The following is a 7,445-nucleotide window of genomic DNA, read 5'->3' as shown; positions in this document are numbered from 1 at the left end:
GGAGTTCTTTTCTTCCGAAGTTAGAGGATTTGGAAATCTGATCTAGCAGGCAGGGTGGCGGCAGAGTGAGGAAGGAAGTCACATCAGGCTCGTTCTCTTTTTCAGTATGAAAATTCGAAAGCAGTGGGGAAGAAATGCTGGACCTATCACAGCGATGCTAACAGACAGCCTATTACAGTATTTAATAAAAACAGAAGCAGCGTGCCTGTCATAGGCTAATAAATCCTACCTCCTGCACGCTTTTAAAAACAGTCTGAACCGGCTTCCACAGAGCTTCGGAGAACTAATCTTAAGCATGGCTGTCTAGCGTGCCTGTCACTCCTATTGTCCTTCCAAACTCTTGCAGACATTTTGAGCGAGGAGTGTTAAAGCTATGAGTTAGCGAGGGTGTGACATCAATGGTCCACAAAGGCAGCCCGCAGGAAAGGTAAAGATGAGGACCGGCGGCTGTGTGGAAGACTACACGGGATCGCTGACATTAAAAATTAAGCGTGGCTTTTGAGGAAGATGTGACAACTACCGGAGGTAGGATTTGCATGTAAAACAAAGGAATCTGTTGCTGTTTGGTGCTTTTCAGTTGTCGCTCGGTGCCTGGTGCCGGTGGTGGGTCAGGGATTGCAGCCAGGTGCGACGAAGAGGCTGGGTTAGCTTGGGGCTCCACGCTGACCAAAACACAAGACAGTGGGCAGTGTGGGGTTTTATGGCTGGAAAGCCTCACGGACAGACTGGCTCCGGGCTCGATCGCAGCCTGCGGAGTGTGCACTCCACGTTGCTTAGAGGTCATAGAGAAAGCAGTTCGTTTCTTACCAGCGGTGCCTGAGAGTCTGGGGAGGGGGCACTGAGAAAAGACTTTGGCAGGTGGGAGGCAGAGAGAGCCAAGAAAAATAGAGGAGGAAGCCGTGCTGAACTTAAAACCTGTTAGGTAAATATTTGATTCCTGTAGTCAGTGTGTTTTGCTGGTGCTCAGAGGGTATTTCGGAAGATAGTGATGGATTTCCCCCCTTAATGTTCTGTAAGAGAAAACTGGTTACCTCCGTCCATCTTGCATATTGAAAGGCTGGTCCGCACCATTCTGTTCCTATTAATGGCTTTGCTAAAAACGGACCCGGAGTTTGAGAGTAAAGAAGGGGCTTTCTCTCTGTTCCTGCTCTCTCTCGCCTTTGAGCAGCTGCTGGGCTGCGGATGGAAATGGGGATTCGTTAGAGGTTAAGGACTTGACCTTTTATTTTGTTAATGAACAGCGTGAAAGCATAATCTTCCTTGAAGATAAGAGGGGCGGTTGGCTTCCACAGTCGGGGAGGAGGGGGCAATGATTAGCTTTGCCAAGGAACTACATCTCCTTGCACTTCAGATGGGATCTATACAGCTCTACTAGAGAGGGAATATAGAAACCACCCCCTCCACACACACACACACACACACACACACCAACCACCGCTGAGAATTCAGAGGCAAAAGTACAATGATCCAAAACCAATGTTTCTGCAATTTGATTTGTGGTACCAGTTCTGTCATTGCATGTGACCCTCAGTGTGAAGTGGCAGGGACAAAGTGTGTCCCTCCGTGCAGGTGCGTTCTCTCCCCTATGGACTTCACAAACTCAAAGCTGTAAAGATAACGCTTTCTATTTTGGAAAAACAAAACAAAACTGTGTTTTGATGCCTGGGTTTAGCCATAAGGGACAGCAAAGGAGCTTCGATGGTCAAATTTATGAAGAATGTAACATTCTCCAATGGTCTACAACATCTGCATAACACTGTATAAATAAGTGTTGAGGACAGTTATAGTGTGTTAGTTTTCAGGTAAATACTGGAATTAAGGTGAAGTGAGATTCTGGTGTTTTTGAGCTCCTGTGTACACACTGTCATTTACACACAAACTCAAGATCATTTTTCTGTGGTTGAGAGAGCTCTAGGCTTGAAGTTGGCTGGCTGTTCTTCATAGCAGAATGACAGCCATTAGTGAGCCAGCTACCCAGTTCTACTTGGTCTTTGGGTGACCTGGAGTCCATGGATATGAGTAACTGGATCTCCTGGTAAGATTGACGCTTAAGACATAGTTTGTGCTTCTTTGTGGCCAGTAGAGGGTATGACCTTGACCTTGTAATCCACATCTCTAGCCAGTTGAAGTCACCAGTGGAGATTCCGTACTAGCAAAAAACAGAGCTTGGTCTTCCCAGACATGAGATCTGTGGGCTGAAGTCAGCAAGTGAGTGTTATTGTTTTTCCTTGATTTTTAAAAAGACCTTTCCTGGCTCAAGTCTTAGCCATTTCACCTGAATCTGACTGTATCAAGTATTTCTTCAAGGGGCAATTGATGGCAGGAAGTCAACAGCTGAAGGAGGATTTTTCTTGTAGTTATGCTCTGACACTTCACCAATAAAGTAAAATCATTTCCACACTGTTCACAGATTTATAGGGAAAGCTCTTTTATTAAATCTGGCCTGTGTGTGTCAGTCTGGATTGTAACGCCTTCTCCCTCCCCCAACAGCCCCACCACCACCACAAAAAAATAAAAACCAGGATGAAACAGAATTACTTGAGTTTCTTTAGTCAGCTCTGAGGAAAGTTGGGCTGAGAAATTTGGTCAAACAATCTACTTTGTGTAACAAACAAACTTCAGTGCTCATTTTAGTTGGCAGGACCAGCCAGAGACCCCTGACCCCCCACCCCCATCATCTTTCTCATTCAGTTTCTGCTCCATCTAGTAATGAAAACAGAGCCTGCTCCAGCCTCACAGGAAATGTGCCTGGCATCAACCCCGATATAAACAAGAAACAAGGCGTCTGTCAGTCTTCTTGTCTTGTCCTCCTGGCTCCCAGACTCACAGAGGTCCTTGCCGTCTGCCCCTCTCTTCTACACATGCTGCCGTCACTCTGCTTGTATCTACTAGACGAGACATTTCTCACACTGACACAACTTTCTCTTCTGTCATCTCTCTCTCTTCTTAGAAATTTCCACCCCGCCTCCAAGTCCACGCTAGAGAACAAGTAGAAAGTAAGCCGCGATAATCTATGTGCAATATTGATTTGATTACAGGACCACGGACGTGATTGCATAATATAGATCAACTTGCAATTAAACATATACAATATAACCCTGATTTATTTTTAGAATGCCTGTGTGTATAAAAAAAAAATAGAGAAATGTACACCAAAATCTACGCAGCCGTTTTCTGTTGTGTCCTTAATTTGTACATTTGCTAAGATGTTTTTGGAGAAGTGTTATTATAATAGGCACAAAACACATGTCATAAACCCCACCTCCATCTCCTCTTCTATCTGCGGTGCCAGTCCACCTCTTAGCTTACCTCGAAGCTCAGACTCTGTCTTCATCTAAAATTCCAAAGTCATTTGTTCACACAAGCAAGACTTAGAGCAGGTGGAGTTTCTCTCCAAGGCTCCTTAGGTTTTTCTTAATATACCTTAAGGAGATCAGCATTATCCGCTTTTAAATACTGTCTCAGTAAAGTGTGTGTGTGTGTGTGTGTGTGTGTGTGTGTGTGTGTGTGTGAATATTTTCTATTTCTTTTTATTTTTCAAGTTTATTTTTTACTATTTTTAATTATGCGTCTATGTCTGTATGTGGGTAGGAGACGTGAGTACCGGTGCCCACCTCTCGGTGCCCACCAGGAGCACAGAACTCCTCTGCAGCTGGAGAGAAGGGACTTTGCTTGACGTGAGCTCTGGGAAAGCAGTCAGGGCAGGCCCTCTATAAGAACATCCAGCACTGAAACCCTGACCTGTCACTCCAGCCTCTTTCCTTGCTTTTGTAAATGGAGACCATTTCCTCACTCTCTGCTAAATCTGGAAATGTTGCAATGTTCCATGGGTCAGCTTCAAATCTTTTCTTCATCTCCATTCAAGCTCCAAATATGTCAAATCCTACCTCGAGTACTTCAAGACACTCCATATGCACACAGCTCCTAAGTTCTCGGCCCTTGACTCCCCCCACACCCCGGATGTAGCTAACGTTCCCACAGACCAGTTGCTGAGACATTGTGCAGTTATCTCACTCCTGGTGATCTCTAGATCAATTTCTGGATTTTTCACTTGCGATCCTTGTTTCCAGTGCCACTGGAGACTGACTCCAGTATTCCCTTTCTCAGAGGAAAACTCTGAAGGTTTCCTTTGAATCTACCTATTCCCTGGCAGGCCATAGTGACGTCTGTACTCACTGCACCTTCAGTATAAACCAATACTGTCACGGTTCCTTCTGATGACTTTCACTAATTCCACAAATGAATGGATATTTTTTCACAATTTGTCACTACTTCTGCTTCCTTCTGCTCCCATTCAACTCAGTCCCCCAAACCAGTGTTGTATCAAAATTGAAACTGAATTAGTTTGAATTTGGTTCAAAATACTCCGTCCACTGTCTACCCACTGCTTTCAGGTTAGAGTCAAACTCTTGCACAGGCTGGGCTCTCCTTTTACTATTCCCAATCCACTCCAGCCGCACTCGCTGCTGGGTGAGTCATCAAATCCACCCCACACTCAGATCTCATAGCCTTTGCCTCCAACGTACCTGTGTCCTAGAGAAACCCATCGTGACTCCGAGTCTCACTGTTTCAGATCTCTGTACGGAGTAGGCAGTGGCCAAATGACTGAACAAGCCCAGCCACATGTAGAAACTGGATGTTTTTCCTCATCAAAATTCCATCATAATATGAGATCCCAAGCACACATTATTTTCAACCTTGGAGCCTAAACTCTGTGCTTTAATATCCTGTTGCTTTTTACAAAAAGATGCCAAATACCTTGAAGAAGTCAAGGAGATTTGCTAAGAGGATTTTCTTCCTTCTCCCTGCACAGGAGGGGAAAACACATCACTGATTCCAATCTGTGTCAAAGGAAATACAAATTCAATTTGATCTTATCCAAAAGATGACTTATAGTTCAAAAAGCACACTTTACACGTCTCTTACAAATGACTATGGGTACAGAAATACCCCACCTTTCCACTGCCTTCTTGTGTTTATCTGGGAAGGAATAGCAAAGTCAGGTTAGCATATTCTACTAGAGTCTGTATGCCTTCCTTTCCTGTAACAATAGGAGCCAATTAATAGTATTTATCTGTGTTATTAAGTCACAACCCTCTCCCCAAATCCACAAGGTCTAACAATGGTGTTCTCCTATGTATAAAGTATGCGCTTTCAAATAACTATGTTGCAATACATGGACTTATTGCCCAAAATAGTTCCACGAGATCAGGTTTAATATTTTAACAATGTTTTCAAATTTGAGGGGGTGGTGTGCTAAGGACACAGCATTGAAGAGCAGAAATCTTGGTCTGAATCTTGCTTTCATGGTGCTGTAACCTTGGGTAAAGTTTTAAATCTTAGCGAGTCTCAGTTTCTTCATTAGTGTTTGGTGATTTAAAAAAAAAATGCTTAGATGTGGATCAAAGATTGAAGACAGTTATGCGTGCCTTTCTCTACCAGAATGTCTGGAACAGAGAACGTTAAGAAATATTTCTGTTATTGTTGTACTTGAGTACCAAACCATGCCTTACCTGTAAACATGGCATTTCCCATTGACCAGATGAGGAGACTAAGATGTAGGAGATTCTAGCAAATACAGGTCAAAGGGCTGGAAAGCTGTCAAGTTGACTCTCCTTCCAGCCGTGTACTCTGGTAAACAGATGATAATGTGATGAGTAACTGAAGGCCGTTGTGGTTGAAGAAGTTCTTGTGGAGCTTGAGAAAGGGATTTTCCTTCTAGGAACAGTATGCACAGTGTTTCTTTCCTAGGCCAAAAGTACACTCCAGTGGTTAGAAGGCAACTTCCTTGGGTGTAGACATGCAGACTCCAATATGACGAAGCACTGGGAAACATCTCTGCACTGGGAACACCTTACTGTGATTTCTGGCTCTGCCTGCTGTCTGCAGTCCAGTATGCCCCGGGCTCCTCAGCAGAAATGCAGATAGCAAAAGTGCACAACTCATGGGGTTGAGATGGCTGTGTGTCAAGACTGTGCCTGGTAAAGATAAAACATGTACCTATGACCTAGAGTGATCTCCTGTGAAATCACAAATATTAATTATACATTAAAAAAATATACAGAGAGGTTTTGTTTAAAAAGTACCTTTTGTGCTAAGTATGGTGGTCAATGCCTTTGATCCCAGCACTCAGAGGCAGGCACAGGTAGAACTCACTGTAAGTTTAAAGCCAGTCTGTTTTACCTATTAGTTTCTGGGCCAACCAGTGCTGTACAATGAGACTCGTCTTAAAATAAATAAATAAATAAATAAATAAATAAATAAATAAATAAATAAATAAAATACACAAGAACAATAACATTTTCTCACTTTGTTATGATACTGGTCACAATCTCTTTTTGCTGGGCTTAAAGGCAGATCTTTGCACACACTAGGTAAATATCCCCTCTCATCAAGATATGTTAGTGGAAAGCATTTCTTCTTTGCTTTTGCTAGTTCATGTCTCCCTGTCCATTCAGCAGGCAGCATGTGAGTCATTAGCATCAAGATATTACTCAGGAGTTCACGGCTGGAAAGCATCAGACATGTATCAGAGACAGAGTCTCCTGAAACTTGTGACATTTGCTCATTCTTATTAGACCCCACCCCCCACCCCCATAGAAAGCAGCCATGGAGAAAAGAACAAGGCAAAAGTCTGTTTCTCTGAGATACCAAACTCAATGTTATAAATCCAGGTACCTAAGACAAAGAACTTCAGCAAGCACCCAAGGCCCTGGCCTCAATGTTTCTGGTGTCTTTGCTCTATCACTGGCTGCAGTAGCTAGCTCTCTAAGATGCCCAGATGGAGACACTATGACCACAACATGAGGTCACATGACATGATGTTGTGAGGTCAGGGCACAACTGACATGCCATTGGCAGGTGGCTCACCAATTATTCTAGACTTTGCAAGGATGTTTTATTTAAGCTGTTGAAAACCTCTCCAAGGCTGAGCTCCTGCAGAGGTAAGCACCTCTCCTCTCAGGTCAGCACTGGCCTCTGTCCTGCTCTATCACATCAAATTCAGGACTGGGAAGCTTCATTCCAAAGCTAATGTTTTGGGGGTGTTTCCTTTGTATCCACCTTTGTATCATGATGATTTCCAACTGTAGAATCAAAAAAATGTGGATATTTGATTGTTATAGAAATGTCATGGAATCTTAAAGGTTGATTTTTTTTTTTAAAGATCTTTAGGAGGTAGTTGTTTTCATTCCCAAAATTCCCTTTATATAATTCCAATCTGGCCCTAAGGCCACCATGCTGTGGGCTTTGGTTCAGGGATCTCTCACCTCTCCTAGCCAATCCTCAGTACCCAGCAGCACTCTGGGTAGCACTTACATGTTTCTTGAATGAATCTATGATTATTAGTCTACACTTGATGTCTCAGCTTGGACTTAAGGACAGATGAATCCCACACCTCAACAGTAGATTCCTGAGTGGCATATTTATATGAATGAGCCTGGAAC

The 7,445-nt window shown here is 43.4% G+C and overlaps 1 protein-coding gene across 1 annotated transcript in view; it reads left to right on the top strand.

Moving 5' to 3' along the window:
- The first annotated feature begins 289 nt into the window (after positions 1 to 289).
- Kcnmb2 (potassium calcium-activated channel subfamily M regulatory beta subunit 2) overlaps positions 290 to 7,445 on the top strand; it is a 278,856-nt gene continuing 271,700 nt past the window's right edge. The window contains exon 1 of the mRNA XM_052178779.1: positions 290 to 525. The gene's annotated coding sequence lies outside the window, so the exon portion shown is untranslated. The remainder of the gene's footprint in view (positions 526 to 7,445) is intronic.

Source organism: Apodemus sylvaticus, chromosome 4, assembly GCF_947179515.1.
Source record: "Apodemus sylvaticus chromosome 4, mApoSyl1.1, whole genome shotgun sequence".
In the NCBI taxonomy this organism is placed as follows: domain Eukaryota; kingdom Metazoa; phylum Chordata; class Mammalia; order Rodentia; family Muridae; genus Apodemus; species Apodemus sylvaticus.
Note: the sequence above shows the minus strand (reverse complement) of the source record. Positions and strands in the feature narration are given on the sequence as shown.